The sequence below is a fragment of the Halyomorpha halys genome, unplaced genomic scaffold (assembly GCF_000696795.3).
Source record: "Halyomorpha halys isolate HHAL.00 unplaced genomic scaffold, Hhal_1.1 Scaffold531.1, whole genome shotgun sequence".
Classification (NCBI taxonomy): Eukaryota; Metazoa; Arthropoda; class Insecta; order Hemiptera; family Pentatomidae; genus Halyomorpha; species Halyomorpha halys.
The window spans coordinates 1,060,819-1,078,033 of NW_027111171.1; the positions used below are offsets into that span (position 1 = coordinate 1,060,819).

The 17,215-nt window shown below is 30.5% G+C and overlaps 1 protein-coding gene across 2 annotated transcripts in view; it reads right to left on the reverse strand.

Annotated features, from left to right (window-relative positions):
* Positions 1 to 17,215, reverse strand: part of LOC106683949 (serine-enriched protein) — a 109,679-nt gene that overhangs the window by 41,212 nt on the left and 51,252 nt on the right. The window lies entirely within an intron of this gene.

Consider the following 17,215-nt stretch of genomic DNA (forward strand, 5'->3'; position numbering starts at 1 on the left):
TTCCATTAAGAAATTGTAAGGATGGAATGTAATAAGAGAATATTGTTCCGGAAGGATCACCAACAGCTATTCAATATTTTCCTCCCCCTGTTCTGTTTCCGTATTTTAGTGTGGAACAATTATTCCCCAACTAATGCATCAAGTGCTAAAATTCACAAGGTAAAAACATTGACAATATACAGTAACAAATCGAGGATTAAAATAAAACAAATATTTATTCCAATACACAAATGTCAATTAGTGAGCAGCCAGTGAATAACATTCGGGAACAAATATAAATTTATATCTAAGCAACAGGTTAATAAAATTATAAATTTAATAATAATAATACCGATACATAAATATTTTCCACAAATCATCATCGGTTTAAAACAGAAATACATATTTTATAAATTAACGAATTACTTTCTGCTTCAGAATATATTTAATATTATATCACACATTATAAAACTATTTTATATTATGATATACTTGATTTATTCAGAGGAAAGTTCTTTCAGAGTAAAATACCAAGTAATAGAAATTGGACTTCAGTGTCTAAGAGAAGTAAAAGAAAAAAAAAATTAAATAATAATAAATCATGAGGTAAGTAATAATAATTATAATAATTACTAAAAATAAATAATAAACACGTAGAAGTGTTATGTACTGTAGATTAAAACAATTGTGGTAACAAACAAATAAAATTTCTATTCATAAACTAAACAAACTCGTATATATTATCTTATTGATCATAAAATGTCATTTATAAAAACATATGTTTGATTGATATATATATATATATATATCATAGATAAAGTATAGTTAATTATACTTGTAACTAAACTATGTTCCAGTATAATCGAACTTTTATATTATTATTATTCTATGGGCAACCGACCATGGAGGCCTAAGTTCTCGCGCGATGTATTTCCCAATACTAGGAGGTAATATTCCCAGTATTAGGAAATACATCCCGCGTTTCTTGACGTAGTTTTTTCCCAGAGTGGGTCCGTCACTCCTGCGCCTTTTTTTGTGAGTGCCACCCATTGGCTAACGGGCCTCATAAATGGCCGGGGGGAGGTTGTCAGTGAGTTTTGCATTATTTTGTGCTTGAAAAAATAGCCCGGGTGGGACCGGGATTCGATTCGACAACCAATGGATTGGTAGACTGGCGCGTTACCACGCTGCTACCGCTGCCCCGTTTTAACAAATGTAAATTACAATCAGATGATTTCTTAATTTATATATTATTATTATGATTATTTCTTAATACTCTGATTCCTTAAACTTTAAATAGTACATAATAATACTACAAACATAAAAAAATAAGTATAGTTTATTTTATCTTATACTCTTCAACTGTTAAATCTAGAACTTAATCCCAATGAAAAGCGTAGATTCGTTAGGGTTTGTAGTTTTTGTTTTGGCTAGCTCCCAGGTGAGACATCATTTGCTGGCATCAGCGCCTTCCCTACCAAGTAAATCTTCTAACTTAGAGTCGTATCTTCTACATTGGTTTTCATCACTCTTCTCGGGAATATAACCTTATTTATTATTTATTTATCGGCTAACCTATCGCATCGCATGTATTAGTATTTGCCAAATGCAAAAAGTAAAAAATGTTTTAGGCTTACAGGCTATTTCAATATTATTTTTCTTCCATCTAATGAACTTTTGAGTTCATGGAAAAGTTCTCTCGCTGTTCGATGTACAATTCCACGGTTTTATTTCAACCTTACATTTCATTCATTACGATTTAATATCGACCACATTCAGCAGAAATGAATACAGTCACGCAGTACCTGAAGTGAGCAAAATGGATTTTAACTTAAATACTATTTTATAAAAATTAAAATTAAAAAATCACAAATTAATCTGAAAATAACTTCAACTAAGAACATATATAGTCATTAAATGCATAGGTGGTCGCTTAACATTATTCTAATAATTAGATGTTACACATTTTAAGGGATTTTCGTAGTCCGCTAATCCTCTATCCTCTTTAATAAGCGTTCGATTTACGGTTAGGGATCTCTAGATCTATTTTTCTCCTAGATATTTTTATTACAGTCAATCCAGTCAAATGGTAATGTTTGATAGGCTCGTCGCACTGTATACACATTGATCCATGGGTTCTTCCAAAATTTATTACAATAAATTTAATTTTATGAATATTTGGATATATGGAATTGAGCTGTGGGGCTCAACCAAACCATCCAATTCCTCCCGCATCCAATCATTACAATCCAATATCCTACGTAAAATACTTGATGCTCCTTATTAAGTTACAAATAAAGTCATCCACAAAGACCTTAACATCCCATTCGTTGCAGATTTGGCCCAAAACAGATATGCGTCTTTTCATTCCAAATCCCTTACCTATCCTAACCCATAATCCTAATCCTAATCTTTCATCCTTAACAATCCCCGATAACCCTCCGAGGCGTCTGAAAAGAAGATGGCCACAGGATCTTCTAATTTAAATTAATGCTTGAAGTACCACTAATGGGTGGTTCCTTCCCAAGATTTTCAAGTGTATATGAAACATACAACATATTTACTTATTATTTGTACAGTTTTAAATCATATTAAATAAAAAATAAAAATTTTAGTTTTAAGCTTATTTATTTATACATTTTACTGATTTTTTTTTGGAATGAACTAGTAAAGCTTTATACGTCATTACATATTTTCTAAATTATTTAGAAAAAATATTTTATTATTATTAGTAAATGGAATTTGGTCCGGGTTCAGTCAAATCAAACTCAAATAGTAATATTATGTACTATTTTTATTTGAATCAACGTTTCATTCCACGTTGCAGGGCCCCACGTTAAGTGTTTTTTTTTAATATTTCTTCTCTTCCTCTATTATGTATATTATTATTTATTGTTTACCTAATTTTAATATTACTTTATACTGTTTACTTTAAAATTATTTTCAAATGTGTCGTACTTAACTACCATCTCCACTTCTCCTAATACAAACGGTTCACTCTGACTTCGACTTCTGTCAAAACAGCTATGGATTCTGTCTCGTTCATTTTCATTTGATTTTATTCTTATCTATTTTCGTCTCTAAATTTGTACTTTCTTTAATATTTCTTCTCTGTAAATATTACTATTACCGTTTTCATTTAATGTTTATAACCTTTAATCTTTCTTATTTAATTTTTACGTTTCATTGTATACCCTTGTAATTTTTCACTTAAGTTTTTTATTTATGTTAAGTGTTTGTATCTTTTTTAGCCCTGACGAAACCCGGGGGTGAAACGTTGGCTCAAATAAAAATAGTACACCAATTTACTATTTGAGTTTAATTTGACCGCACCCGAACCAAATTCCATTTATTTGATACACACGGTCAATCAACCATCTTCCAGTATTATTATTATTATTATATGTGAGGAGAAGATGTTTGGGGGGTGCGATCAGAATGTAAAACAAATAAGTTATTTTAACTTTCTTTTATTTCTTAATTAATAATATTTAGAAGCATTAACAATTTTAATGGTTAGCAATTAATGGAAAACCGAACGAAAAGCTATTAAAGGCCATAACAATAACGTATGACCTTTGATGGCAAAATAACTTCCAAATAATCACATAATAACAAAGAAAATAACATTCTATTAAATTTGTTAATAGAAAGACGTACTTTATATAGGAGCTAATTTCAAAAAATTGATTTCGTTTCACTTTTTTTAAAAAAAAGAAAAGGGAAACAAATACTTAGGTACGAAATTTAGATTTCGATGACGACGGAAATGACAATAAAGGATCAGAGGAGAAGTATCCTGCAGTTACTCCTGTTTTCCCTTTGTCGTAGCCCTGTCATTACTCTCCCTCGCTACTTAGCTCCTTTCTTCTCGGCCCTGGAAGTGGAGGGCCTCGTGTGAGTCCACCATTACCACCCTCAAAGGCTCAGGTACCGTGTGTACTCCCTACCATTGTCATACTTTCAAAAGTAAGATCAAAGACGTTCAAGAAAGACAGGGCGTTCTTGCACCGGCGGTTTCTGGCCGTAGACGGTGAAAGGGCTAAAACGCCTTTTGTTAGGCCCTAAAGCTAAGGGCTCATCAGAGGGCTGCACAATTACTGGCAGCCTAAGTAGGGATTTTCATTAGCCGTGTCATCAAAAATAGATCAAAAACAAGAAGGAGGGAGATGAAAGCCGTTTACATACTGCACTATGTGCCCTACTACTCGCATTTCAACTCAAAGGAATGTCGAATCAAAAAGTTAGAAGGTTCCAAGTCCTAGTTGTTTTACTTATTTGTCTCGAGTGAAGTGGAGTCGTTTTATGGTTTCGTCCCCGCCAAAATAAAACCAGTGACTCTCTTCGTAGAATATTAAGGTCAACATTTTTTATTCCAAAGTGCCCAAGATTTTTATAAGGGAAAAATGTTGATTTGTAAGAAATACGAATTTCTATCAAGTTTTTAATTATTTCTTATATAAACGGAATTAGAAATATAATAATTTTTAAATTAGGTAATAGAAATATAAGTCAAAACATGGCTAAAATAGGTAGAGTGTTTTACATACATTATAATGTTTTAAAAATCAGACTTCTTTTACAGTCCTTTCAAGATAGTTCCTTTAACGTAGTTTGAAAAAAAACTTTAGAAAAGGACATTGTTGATGGCAAAATGTTATTCTCCTTGTGAAACATGTCCCGTTTTGGCCATTACCTGACTTACTACTTTCATAAAAGTTTTGGAAACAGAAACCAGAAACCAATATTTTTTCATGTATTAATTTTTTCCAGAAACTTAAAAATTGCCAAATTATGATTCCCTAAATGACAAAAACCATAGAGTAAGAATATAATGTTCTTAATACGTATATTTATGATATTCTTGGACGTTTCGGGAATACTGTACCTCCCTACCTGCTTTTCAGCTGAATACAATATACTGTTTATTTTAAAACAGTAAATCTACAATGTCATACATATCATTAGTTTCATTAATGGAATTTTTTTTTTTAAATATTTATTTATTACTATTTACAACTGTACATTTAGTAAATCTGATCTCAGTTAAATTTGAGTGTTACAGTCGTGTAAAGAAACTACCCATTGGTAGCACTCTAATGACGTTTTACATTAGCAGATCTCGTGGCCATCTTATTTTCAGGCGCCTCGGAGGATTGTCAGGAATGGAAGAGGATGCAAGATTAGAAACTAGTGGGTTTGGGTGGCTAGGGAGTTTATAATGGAAGGTGTGATATCTGGTTCGGGCTAGATAGGTTACATAGGGGACATTAAGGTCTTTATGTATGATTTTATTTGTGACAAAGTGAGGAGCATTGAGGATTTTACGAAGGATTTTGGATTGCAATGATTGGATACGAGAGAAATTCGAAGGTTTAGTGGAGCCCCAAAGCTCAACTCCATATGTCCAGATTGGCCTTATTACAGTCATGTAGATCAGTCTTTTGTAGTGAATTGAAAGTTTAGACCGTTTGTCCAAGTGCTGTAATAGTCGAGATCGACGTTTCCTGTCTTTTCAGTCTTGTGTGAGGATTCCAGGTAAATCGTTTGTCCAGATGTAGTCTAAAATATACAATATAAAATACACCACCATATAACAAACCTGGTGGTGTATTTTATATTGTTGATAATTTTATAGAGAAAAATAAATGTTAATGTTTTTAAATGTTAAATAAATAGGTTTTGAAATTAGAATAAAGAAAATGACCTGGGCAGAATAGCCTGCAATAGAAATTGTGAATTAATGTGAGGAGGAGTTTTGTATTGAAGATGTCCTTGAAGATGGCTGGAATGGCCGAAACGTTGGACTAGTGAGAAATAAAGTGTTGAGACAGAATTGGATACTAATTTTTGGATTTATTTAATAAATAATTACCTTGTCTCAAAAAAAATTTGAAATAATATAATTATAGAAAAAACAATTTATAAATAACAATTATTAACTATGCTATAATTATTATTTATTTGGAATTCAATTTAAAAAAATGAATTGCCTCCACCTCCTCTATCCACAATATATAATTAAACCTTTTTTCTGCTCTAAATCACTTATCAAGTTGCATTGTTTTGTAATAAAACTTAAAATTTATACTACTGTTTTATAATACTGATAATTTCAACATATTAAATAAGTACAATATAATTTTATTTATAGGCTGTTTTTTATAATGTTTACCATAAATTAAACTAATAAAGTGTATAAAATTGTATATATAATGTTTTGAAAACGAACAGTGAATTATATTATGCTGAAGAGGGAGGGATACTGTATCCACGAAACATTCAAGAATATTATTAATATACGGATTAAAAACATTGTATTTTTATCATTTATGTAAATTTATAAAAAATATTTTTTAACACAATTTGGAAATAATAAAACTGTAGGGAAACAACAATTAGCAGAGTTTTGTCTTATTTGATTTGACAAAAATTCTATTTTTGAATCGACACAAGAATGAATTGTCTCTAATGAGTTTTATTCATTTATTTTTGTTTTTAATTGCCTAGAATTGGCAAACATTTTGGTTGTAGAGTGCGACACAAACGTAAGGGACAAGTCTCATGTTATACTCAAACCATTAAGTATCTAGGTCTTATCTGGAACCCGTATATTAAACAACTAAAGGCTGACTGTTTGCAGGCTTTGAATGTTATAAAAATGCTCGGGAACACCACTAGGGGAACAGATAGGACAAAACTACTTGTCTGAAGGCACCGCATACTGCTCAAAATTAATTACAGATGTGTGGCCTATGGTTCGGGATGCTAGATCTCATTAAAAATACTGCTTTAACATCCACACACGCAGCATACAAATTAGGATACATAGAATCGTGAGAATCTAAAGAGGACTCAGCCAAAAAATGTTGAGAAGCATCTCAAGGTCACATCAACAGACTCACCAATGTCAACTTGCCACTTCCGCGTTCTCATTCTCACTAAAGAACTTACGATACATAAATATGTACAAATATATCTTTGTGGTTTAATAATATGATCTTCGGAAGTGCATAATACTTAAGGCATACATTGATGAAATAACTTTCCAAAGAAGCCTTTAATGACGAAGAATATCTCCACCTCGAAACCCAATTACCTGAGTTTACGGTCCACCAAAGTAAACAAAGTATAAAATCTCATTTGTTATTAGCTTGATTCAGAACAGCCAAGAATGAAGGGAATTTATTATTTCCATTTTAACTGTAAAATCAGAGATAATAAGAAGATATTAAAACAATATTTCGTTTTATCTCTGATTTATTAGGACAAACCAGAGCTATTTCGCAGGGGCAATAAGAGATTTTATTGGTAATATTTAGTTAGCAGTGGTGAGAAAATCTCTTTTTGTCATCAAGAAGGCTAGTAAAGGAGAAGAGACAGGAAGGCTGTTATGGATTTAATATCCCACCCATCTCTTTTCCTTCTTTTTTTTTTACCGCTATTACAGCGGATTCCATTTCCGTTTCCAACTCTTAATTTCCCCCCTCCAATGTACAATTCATTCTTGAATAATTCAAACGTTTTCCTTTATTTTTCAGTTTTGTGGCCCTTTTCGAGGGCCAATATCCGGTCCTCTTTTGGTCATAATGAAAAGATCGAGTATTTCTTGTTGTTTTTTTTTCCGTATACTGCAACACTGCAAGGGCAAACGTTTCAATTAGCCAATCTTACTTCTTTTAAATAGTTGCTAATAATTATATTTTAATAAATATTTTTACTATCCTATTAACAACGAAACTTTTTTTAATTATTTTTTAAAGTAATTAAACCTCTTAATATGAAATATGGGTATCGAATAAGCGACAGTTTAGGCTGTTATAGCCGAGCGTTTTGGGGTAACTTAACATTATCGTGCCTCCACTGGTGGTGGTTCTAAAAAGGATTTGTGTAATGCGGTGACCGTAGAACTTCTACCCCTTGTACATTCCTAAAATATTATTTTTTTATTTATTTTAATTTTCAGAGCGCAAGACTAGAAAAGGTTATCATCGCTCACATATTAATTTTCTTATTTATAAGACATAATATTTATTTTTGACTTTTGATACAATCAATACAAAATTTATGGTTAAAGCTTTAGTAATTTTAACAATGACATAAAAAAATAAATAAATAACAAATTAAATTTCAAATTAATAAATAATATGTTGGGAGGGAGGGAGAAGATAAAAAGGGAGAGGGTGATCAATTGCTTCTTTAAGACGCGATCATCCACAAGTTAATCTAATAATAAATATTATAATAATATAATATTCGGAAACATAATAACTACGAAAATTAAAAAAACCTTAAAACTCCATTTATTCTTAATTAATTAATTAGATGACGTTTCCGACACATTTTATGCACAATACATTTTAAATCATAAATTAAAGATTGTCAACAATCTTAAAATTCTTTACATAAATAAATTTTCTACCTAACAACCTATTAAAAAAAATTCTGTATCACTATAAAACAACATAATATTATAATTTATTATAATTGATATCGATGTTATAAAAAACATATTACACACATAAAATTTTACCTAGTTGAAATTTTGATTAGTTTGAGTTTTTCGTAATATTATTAGAGGAAAGCAAAAAACATACCATTAAAAAGAAGATTGTGATAAAAAATGTAGGTATGTGATATACAAATCTGTAATACACTAATAATAATAGTATTAAGTGTTTAATAAAATAATTATCAAATATAGCATATAATATAAGAGTTTTAATAATAGTGATACACAACTTTTTAAAAAAAAAAAAAAATTAAGATTGTAAAAAATATTTAATTTCTAATTCTAGGAACAATATTTGAAAATGGACAAAAATGGGTCTGAAACTTTATTAATAATAAAGATAATTGGAGTTTCAAGCTTCTTTAATTTTTCCAATATTTTTTTTATAATGTTATGTATATGAGTTTATAACCCATACTTAAAAATAGTGACCACTATTATTGTGAAAAAAAAAATTGGAGTTTTCCGTTTAAACTATGGTATTTTTTTTTATAATTTACAATATTTTATAAATGTGCCAAGGTTATTACCAACAAAAAATATCTTTAATTTGCCTTTAATGTATTAAATATATTGTATCTTTGTTTATTATAGGTCATTCGTGTATTTCGAAATTCAACAGATGATTATTTCTAGAGACTCTAATAATTTCTAGAACTTCTAATTTTAATCTTGAATAACAAATATGTTATTAAGTATGAAATGTTTAAACTTTAAATAATTAGAATTTCATTTTTAAAAACAAGTGTTTGCCAGTTTCTATATTCTAAACAGCTTTTATTAATTATCATTTTTGCATCTTAATAAATTTATCGATGTTCCCAGGTGATCAGCACAATTCTATCTCACCGCCTGAAGATGCTTGAAGAATTATTTCCTGAGGAGGTTGTAGATCGTAGTCATCAGTTTCTGTGTTAACTTGAGGGCTTGATCCACAACCGCCTAGAGCTACTGAATCTGCATTTTAAAGGGTCTCTCACAGTAGCAAAAAATCGGTATTCTAAATTTTGTGGACCGTTCAAAAGTTTTCTGAGATGTTAAAAAATGTTTACGGACCCATCAAAATTTTGTAAAAGAGAGCGTAGTGTTAAGGGGCCAATAAAATGTTTCATAAAAATACTTCACTTTGTCAAAAGCTCTGGCACCGTACACTACAATGAGTGAGCCATAATCCATCACAAGTCTTCATAATAATGTCACTGATAGTTGTCGGAGAAATGTACGATGAAAATTTCAGGACCAAATGTAAGCTGTTCCCAGATGCTAGGAAGCGTTAGACTTTCTTCTTCTATAAAGTCTACATTAAGGCAGCACACATTGCAATTATGATACTTATAACCTATAGGTCAGCCTTAAGTAAAGCTAAGCAGCCAGTGGCTGAGTACAACGCAACGCCCCGTCCTTCCATCACGAAAAGTTTAATCGGCACTGAAATTTGGTCCAATATTTCTTTTTTAGCGTGAGGAGTCCACAACCATTCAATATTTTGCAAACAAAATTTGCCGGTGTGAGGGCCCCTTATCATTTTTATAATTTTAAACCAGTTTCAATTTTAAGGCTTTAGAAAAAAAAAATCGATGCAGACATCTATTTCTTCAAAGATTTGTAGAGTCTCGTTATTGAAACTGGGTTGTGCTTACCAACTACTATAAATAATAAATAATTGTTCATCTAATATTAGGGAAACTTTTACATAAGACATATGTAGAATTGGTCTAACAGCGAAATAAATAAACTAACATATTTTTTTTTTTTAATTTGTCACATATTGGAGCTGACTTTATATGAACTTAAATTCTGGAAAGGTTTTTTAAAATAAATTAATGAGGTTCACAAAATGGGAATCGCGGTCAAGATACCTGGGCTCACATCCTGATAAAATTAGTAATCAAAAGTCAAGAGATAACTGCCTCTAACAACAATAGTTTAGTGGCAGTAAAATAACCGAATTTGCAAAGAATAGAATTTATTATTAAATATAATAGTGACATATATAGGTTTATTTTTTATTATTAAATTTGACTTAGGCATTTATAGCCTGTATAATTCTATAAATAAATGTAAGGCTGTGAAACTAAGATTATGATTGTTCCTGATGATGGTGAGGTTGGCCGAAACGTTGTAATATAATTTAATAAAGAAGTGTTGATACTATTTGGATATAATTTGTTATATTTAATAATATTTATGTAAGCAATATAAATAATATTGCTGAATGTTTCTATATATCTATAATAAGAATTGTGATTTATTAGTGAAATAAGGCAAAATAGATTAACAACTTTTTGAATTTCAGTAACAGTTCATACACTACTAATAATAATTGATTGTGATTATTATAAAGCATTTTTGATTCTAATAATTTAAAAGTTCCAAACTATCTTTCCTTGATAATATAGTATCTAAACATTAAAACCATAAATAATACTGTAATTATTTAATAAATAATTATAATGATTGTAGGTGAGTACACATGCTTATGGAAAATTTATTATAATAATCTATATGAAGTTCTATATTTATTCAAAAACTATTTTAAATGGAAATGTGTATTAGGAGTTGGCAGAACGGTAAAGCTACAAATTTAATTAAATTAAATAGATTAAATTTAAATTAGTACTGTCAGTGACGAATCCCCCCTTTAATCGAGAAATATTTTTGAAGCCAAGAAAAGAATATCCCTTGAAAACACAGGATATGAGACAGATAAATCGGGATCAGCGTCCCTCGAACTGGTGGTCAAGAAGAAAGAAAGCTTTCAAGAGGATCAAGATTTAGGGGTTCAATAAAGGACCACTTCATTCTCAGGAATATTTTCTTATCAGTCTCCTGGCCTTTGTCTGTCTGTCGAAAATTAACTAAGCACACAGATTCTGTGGCGAGTAAAAGCTCTCAAGTTGATCCCTTTACGACTACGGGGTAGAAAAATTCAAATCTTAAGTCGTCGTAAGCTATTTACACCCCTTCATTGTGGTCGTTTACTGAAAGGAAAAATCTGTCGATTCGATTGGGTGAATGTAGATTGGGAATTAGTTGGAAGAGATAGTTAATAAATTTTCTAATCATTTCGATAGTATTATTAAATCAACAGTATAGAGGAGATATCAAAGGGTGATTCTCAGAATATTGGCTGTATCCATGATAAAATATAAGTAATTTTAACAACAGTTTCAATAAAATTGTATATGTACACACATTAGGAGTTTTCTATCAAGAGTTAATCTATTCACTTTCCAAAAGTAAAGATTTTGTTTGACAAAAAACAAATTCTACAGCTTAAACTTATTTAAAAATTATTTTTCTGTGTCAAATAGGTGTAAAAATCGATATTTTAAATACAAATTAAACGTCCTACAATTCCTACATTGTAGGAAGATAGTCCAGGTGGTGGTCAATAAATGTATCAAAATAGTAAAAGAAAACTATTTATGGTTAACCAACGTTTCACCCCATTTTGCAGGGTTTCGTAAGGGCTGAGCGGACGACTGTTTCCATCTGACAGCCATGAGGTACGAGTCACCTGATGGTAGCCAATGAGGAAATGAGATTCCCAAAAGGCGACGCCCCTTTTTTAAACAAGTAGGGGCAGAAGTAAAGAGAAGAGAACACAGACAGAGAAAGAAGCGGGAGAAGAAGACGGTCTAGAGACGAACATGGACTGGAAAAGTCCGAAGAACGGCAGTGAGACCTGGACGCGCACCACCCCAATCAACCAACTCAGCACTCATTCAGATATATATTAGGTAATAATACAATAATCTATATTTTATGGCAAACCAGTCATCTGAATCATTACAACCATTTTAATAACATTATATATCAATAAATTGTAAATAAATACCTATTTCCTTGATGTAATTTATTTACTATTATATTACCCAATACCACCCCTTATTATATTATATAATTAATGGTAATGTTATTTTGTAGAAATAAAGATATTTAATTGGTAAACTGGTAAACACAAAACAGGCGTTTGGAAAAGAATCCAATTATAATAATAGTTTTTATAGGATTCAATATAAATTAATTATTTAATTATTTTTGAATAATTGCCTTCAGCGATCCTGGCATCCCGACTAAATCTTGAGACTACATAGCAAAAATTGCCTACAAAATACATCAGCATCAGAAGCTTTATTTCTCCTTAATGTGACAAAATAATTTCAGTAGTACTCAAGTAGGCTACGAAAAAAAAAATACACGCGCACACTAGTCAACTGAGAGAGCGTGGTAATGATATGTTAGTAGCTTAAAAAATTATGAAACTAAAATATCCTTTATATTTTCATTTTTAATATTTTAGTAAGAAGAAATGTGACTTTACAGTATAGCAGATTAAAAAAGTCAGGTAATATACTAAACAAATTGAGTAGAAGTTTTAATGGACTAACACACACCCTAAAGTGAGAACCCCCTTGATAAGTTCAAGGGTGATGTGTTCAAACAAACACATTGTACAGAATTTAGTGTAATTACCACTAGAGTGATCGCTAAAGCTTCTCTCACCGCCCACTTCCCAATGATGACCAATGGACTAGAGGTCATCGTGTAGGCGTCACCTAACGGGAGATGGATGAAATACTAGTGGAGGTCAATAAGCTTATTTTCATCTTATTCCAAGCGACTTTACAAGTTACTCCTAAGGGAAAGGAATTGTGAGGAAATTAAATCGTTCTTGAACTCTTAAAATTACAGAATTCTTAAGATACAGATTTGAAGCTGTAGGAAATATAAATGTGATCTAAAGAAGTATCAACTCCTTTAACAAGCCTCTTCAAATCGGAAGTCCGCAGGAAGGAGAGAATCCTCTACTCTCTGTGCTAAGGACAACGTAGAGTAGAGAGCTCTCAACTCTAAAGCCGGTTAAGCCGAAGCTATTTATATCTAAGGGACTTACCGGCCCGAGACAAATCGACCGACCCCCCCTAACTTATCTCTGTGACGGAGCTCTGATGGGAGTCTTCATTCTGTGTCAGGAGAGGAGCTGTACAACATCCACGACATTCAATTTAAACGCGTCTTCCACCTTAGGAGTTGATCAGTCTTCCAAAGATGGAATAATAAATATCCTGGATAACATTTCATTTTATCAAGACGTTTACACATAGTTTGGAATTATGATTTAGCCATACCTACAAACATTCTATTATATTACCATTAACTGCGTTTTTATACCCTAATAATTAAAAAAATAATATAACCAAGTAAACAAAAAGGTTCAATGCCTATAGGAAAAAGTATAAATTACGCTCTGAGTGCGATATCAGCAATAATTTTTTTCCAAGTCTTTTAAGACACAAAAGGTTAAAAAGACGATTTCTGAAATATAGATTTTGTTTAGCTTTGAACAGCGATTTTCATCTAATTTAAATGTTAAATGTAAGTAATTAAAAAAAAAAACCGACAAATCATAATTTACCACCTTATTCGAAAACATACTATCACAAAAGGAATTTAACATGTTGTAAGCATACCATGGCAACCCTCGAAGTTAATCTTGGAATGAGGTTTGATCCGTTTTTAATTCCTGGGCTCTGAAAAACAATTCTTTTTTTAGTTTTAAAACGAAGGGTTCAAATCTTTGAAACCCCCGAAATTTGGAACCTCATACTTTTTTGAATAACTTTTATTAAAGTTCCAATAGGAATTTAAGTATCGAAAATAGCCCATTCATTCCTGTTGAACAGATCCGTTACTTAGGACTAAATTTGGACAAACGACTGACATGGAATCCTCATACAAAACTGAAAAGACAGGAAACTGCTCGTCGATTCCGACTATTACAACATTTACTAGACAAACGGTCCAAACTTCCAATCCATTACAAAAGACTGATCTACATGACTATTATAAGGCCTATTTGGACATACGGAGTTGAGCTATGGGGCTCCACTAAACCATCTAATTCCTCTCGAATCCAATCCTTACAGTCCAAAATCCTTCGTAAAATCCTTAATGCTCCTTAATTTGTCACAAATCAAATCATCCATCAGGACCTCAAGGTCCCATATATTGCCGATTTGGCCAAAACCAAATACCATTCCTTCCATAATAAACTTCCCAACCACCCAAACCAACTCGTTTCTAACCTGGCTTCTCCTTCACTACCTAATAATCCTCCTAGACGTCTGAAAAGAAGATGGCCTCGAGATCTTCTCCTTTAGAAATGTTTTTGGAGTTCAATCAATGGGTAGATTCTCCACATGTTTTTATCATGTCATAATATCACTTACAGAAAATTTACTTGATGTGCATATATACACACTGTAAACAGTTGTAAATATCAATAAATAAATTATTAAAAAAAAAAAAGTATCGAAAATGAAATTTGTCAAGTCTCCATTAAACTCCAAATTGTATGATGTATTAAATTATATGACATATGATATATTAAATTCGTCAAAATCTATGCTAAAATAAATATATGCTAGATTCAATAAGTAAAATTTTATGGAGCTTATTATGAATTAAGTAGAGATAAATCTCAAAGCCATAAACCTTTTCATTCATCATAATAGCAAAATTAAACTAATAAGGGTACCATATGACTCACAAAAGAAAGGGATATTGAATAAGTATTAGTGCACCCGATAATTTTAATGATCCCAAATTGAAAATTAATATAAATCTTTACCTTTATGTCCCAGTGCTACGCACTGGAGGTAAGTGATACACGGAATATGAGCGATGTGAAACACTGGATGCGGGCGATGTTTATTTCATAACTCGGCCATCGGCAGGATTGGCCCTTTCGTATATATCAAGATTCTCTTGGTCGTATATTGTCTGCCGCTCCGATCGAGGTGGCTTATGGGTCATTTCTATTTGGGCTCCAGAAAAAGGATTGTTTTCCCGATGAGGTAGATAAGTAAGTTTATTAATCAGTATTTTATAATAGTTTTTTTATCATTAATTAATCTTATTTGAAGCCAATAAGTGATAGTTTTTTAGTTTCACGTCCATGCGATGGATACGATCAGTTCCAAACAGACCAAATCTAGTAATTTCTTCTATATCCCGAATATAGCTTATAAAATGCCTTTGAAACTTCCAAATATTTTATAAAAAACATTGTTCATTTAATGGACAGTATATAATAATCAATTTAAGTTAAATTTCACCAAGTTTTTCTTCATTTGAATAATAATAAAACCTGGATTATATTGTATAGGATCACTATACAGTAGAAAGGTTTTTATTAAACTTAGGAAAAGTGCTTAATATTGAGGGTATGGAAGATGTTGGGTTTTGTTTCGTTTCATGACTACTAGTAATAATTTTACCATGTTAAATACTGTATAATATGTAAAATAAACACCTTTGTTTTTATGTGTGGATATTGCTTCTTAATGGATAATAGATCTGGAAGAGCCCTGCTCTACTCCTTATGGATAGAGTGGGCTCGGGGATCCTCAGGTAAATATTGAACATAATAGTGTAAATGTGATTAGCGCTTATTTTGCTATATTAGTTCAAAATTCTACTTTAACATTTTTTTTCATATACATGATTATGTTAATTTTATTTATATTTCTGTTTATATGCGTAGATACATTTTATTTATTTTTATGTATTTTTTTTTTCATTTTAGTATGAATGTGATCATTAATCACAAAACTTTTTGCTCAAAAACGTTGTGGCAGATAGTAATATTTATCCATAAATAAAATGATAAAAACATAACTTTACACAATTTTTGAGTTATCAGTAGTTAGTTACGTTGTCATTTTGATTTTTATCCATAGTTCCACTCATATTTCGTATTAATTTATAACATTTTATAATATTCACTACTTTCAGTATTTTATTTTTACTATAACGTTCAAGTAGTAGGATTCTCAAATTCTAACTTATATATCTTTAAAGTCTACCCACTATTAATATAGTTATTTTAAAGGATCTTTCATTGTTTTTAAACTATATTATTAACTTATTTTTTAGTCATTTATTTAATTTTTTAAGATTATAGTAAATTAGTGAATATTGAAACTGTAATGATAATGTATTTTATTATATCCGGTTAGTTAATACAATTCGTGCTTTTTTGTATCAGTTTAATGATAAACAGTATTTTTATTTTTATTTGATATATAGATAGATAGATTAATCATATTTTTTTTTCATTTTTCTAAATCATCGCATTTCAAATAATATGAATACAAATTATGCTGTTAAATTATGAAATTAAAGTTACAACAGGTACTAGTAAATGCAATACTATTAAAGATGAAATAAAAATTAGAAAAATATATTAATAGTATTTTTTAAAAACAAGGCAAGAGGAATGGTAGAAGGGAGGCTTTGAATGAGAAATAATTTAGGAGCAAGAGTCCAGCCAATTGAGTGTGAAAGTGAAAATAGAATCCTTTAAGTAGTGCATATTATATTTTATTTTTAATTTTAGACGAAACTTAGAACTATGGATAAAAAGCAAAATTACACAATATAAATTCTGATAAAGGAAAAAAAATTATTAAAAAGCAATATGCATACTCGAAGCTATTTTTTTTAGAATATGGTAAAATTATATCAGATTGTTCATCCAGAAGATGTAAGAAGAGCCCAGAAACGTTAATAAAAAAATATGTAATATATAAAATAATGACATTATAATGAAGAATTTCCACAAAAATATTTAATGTAAAAGATATTTGATAAACATAAAACATGGGAAATTGTTCTTGAGATGGAAGAAGAAATGGAAGAATATAATATTATATA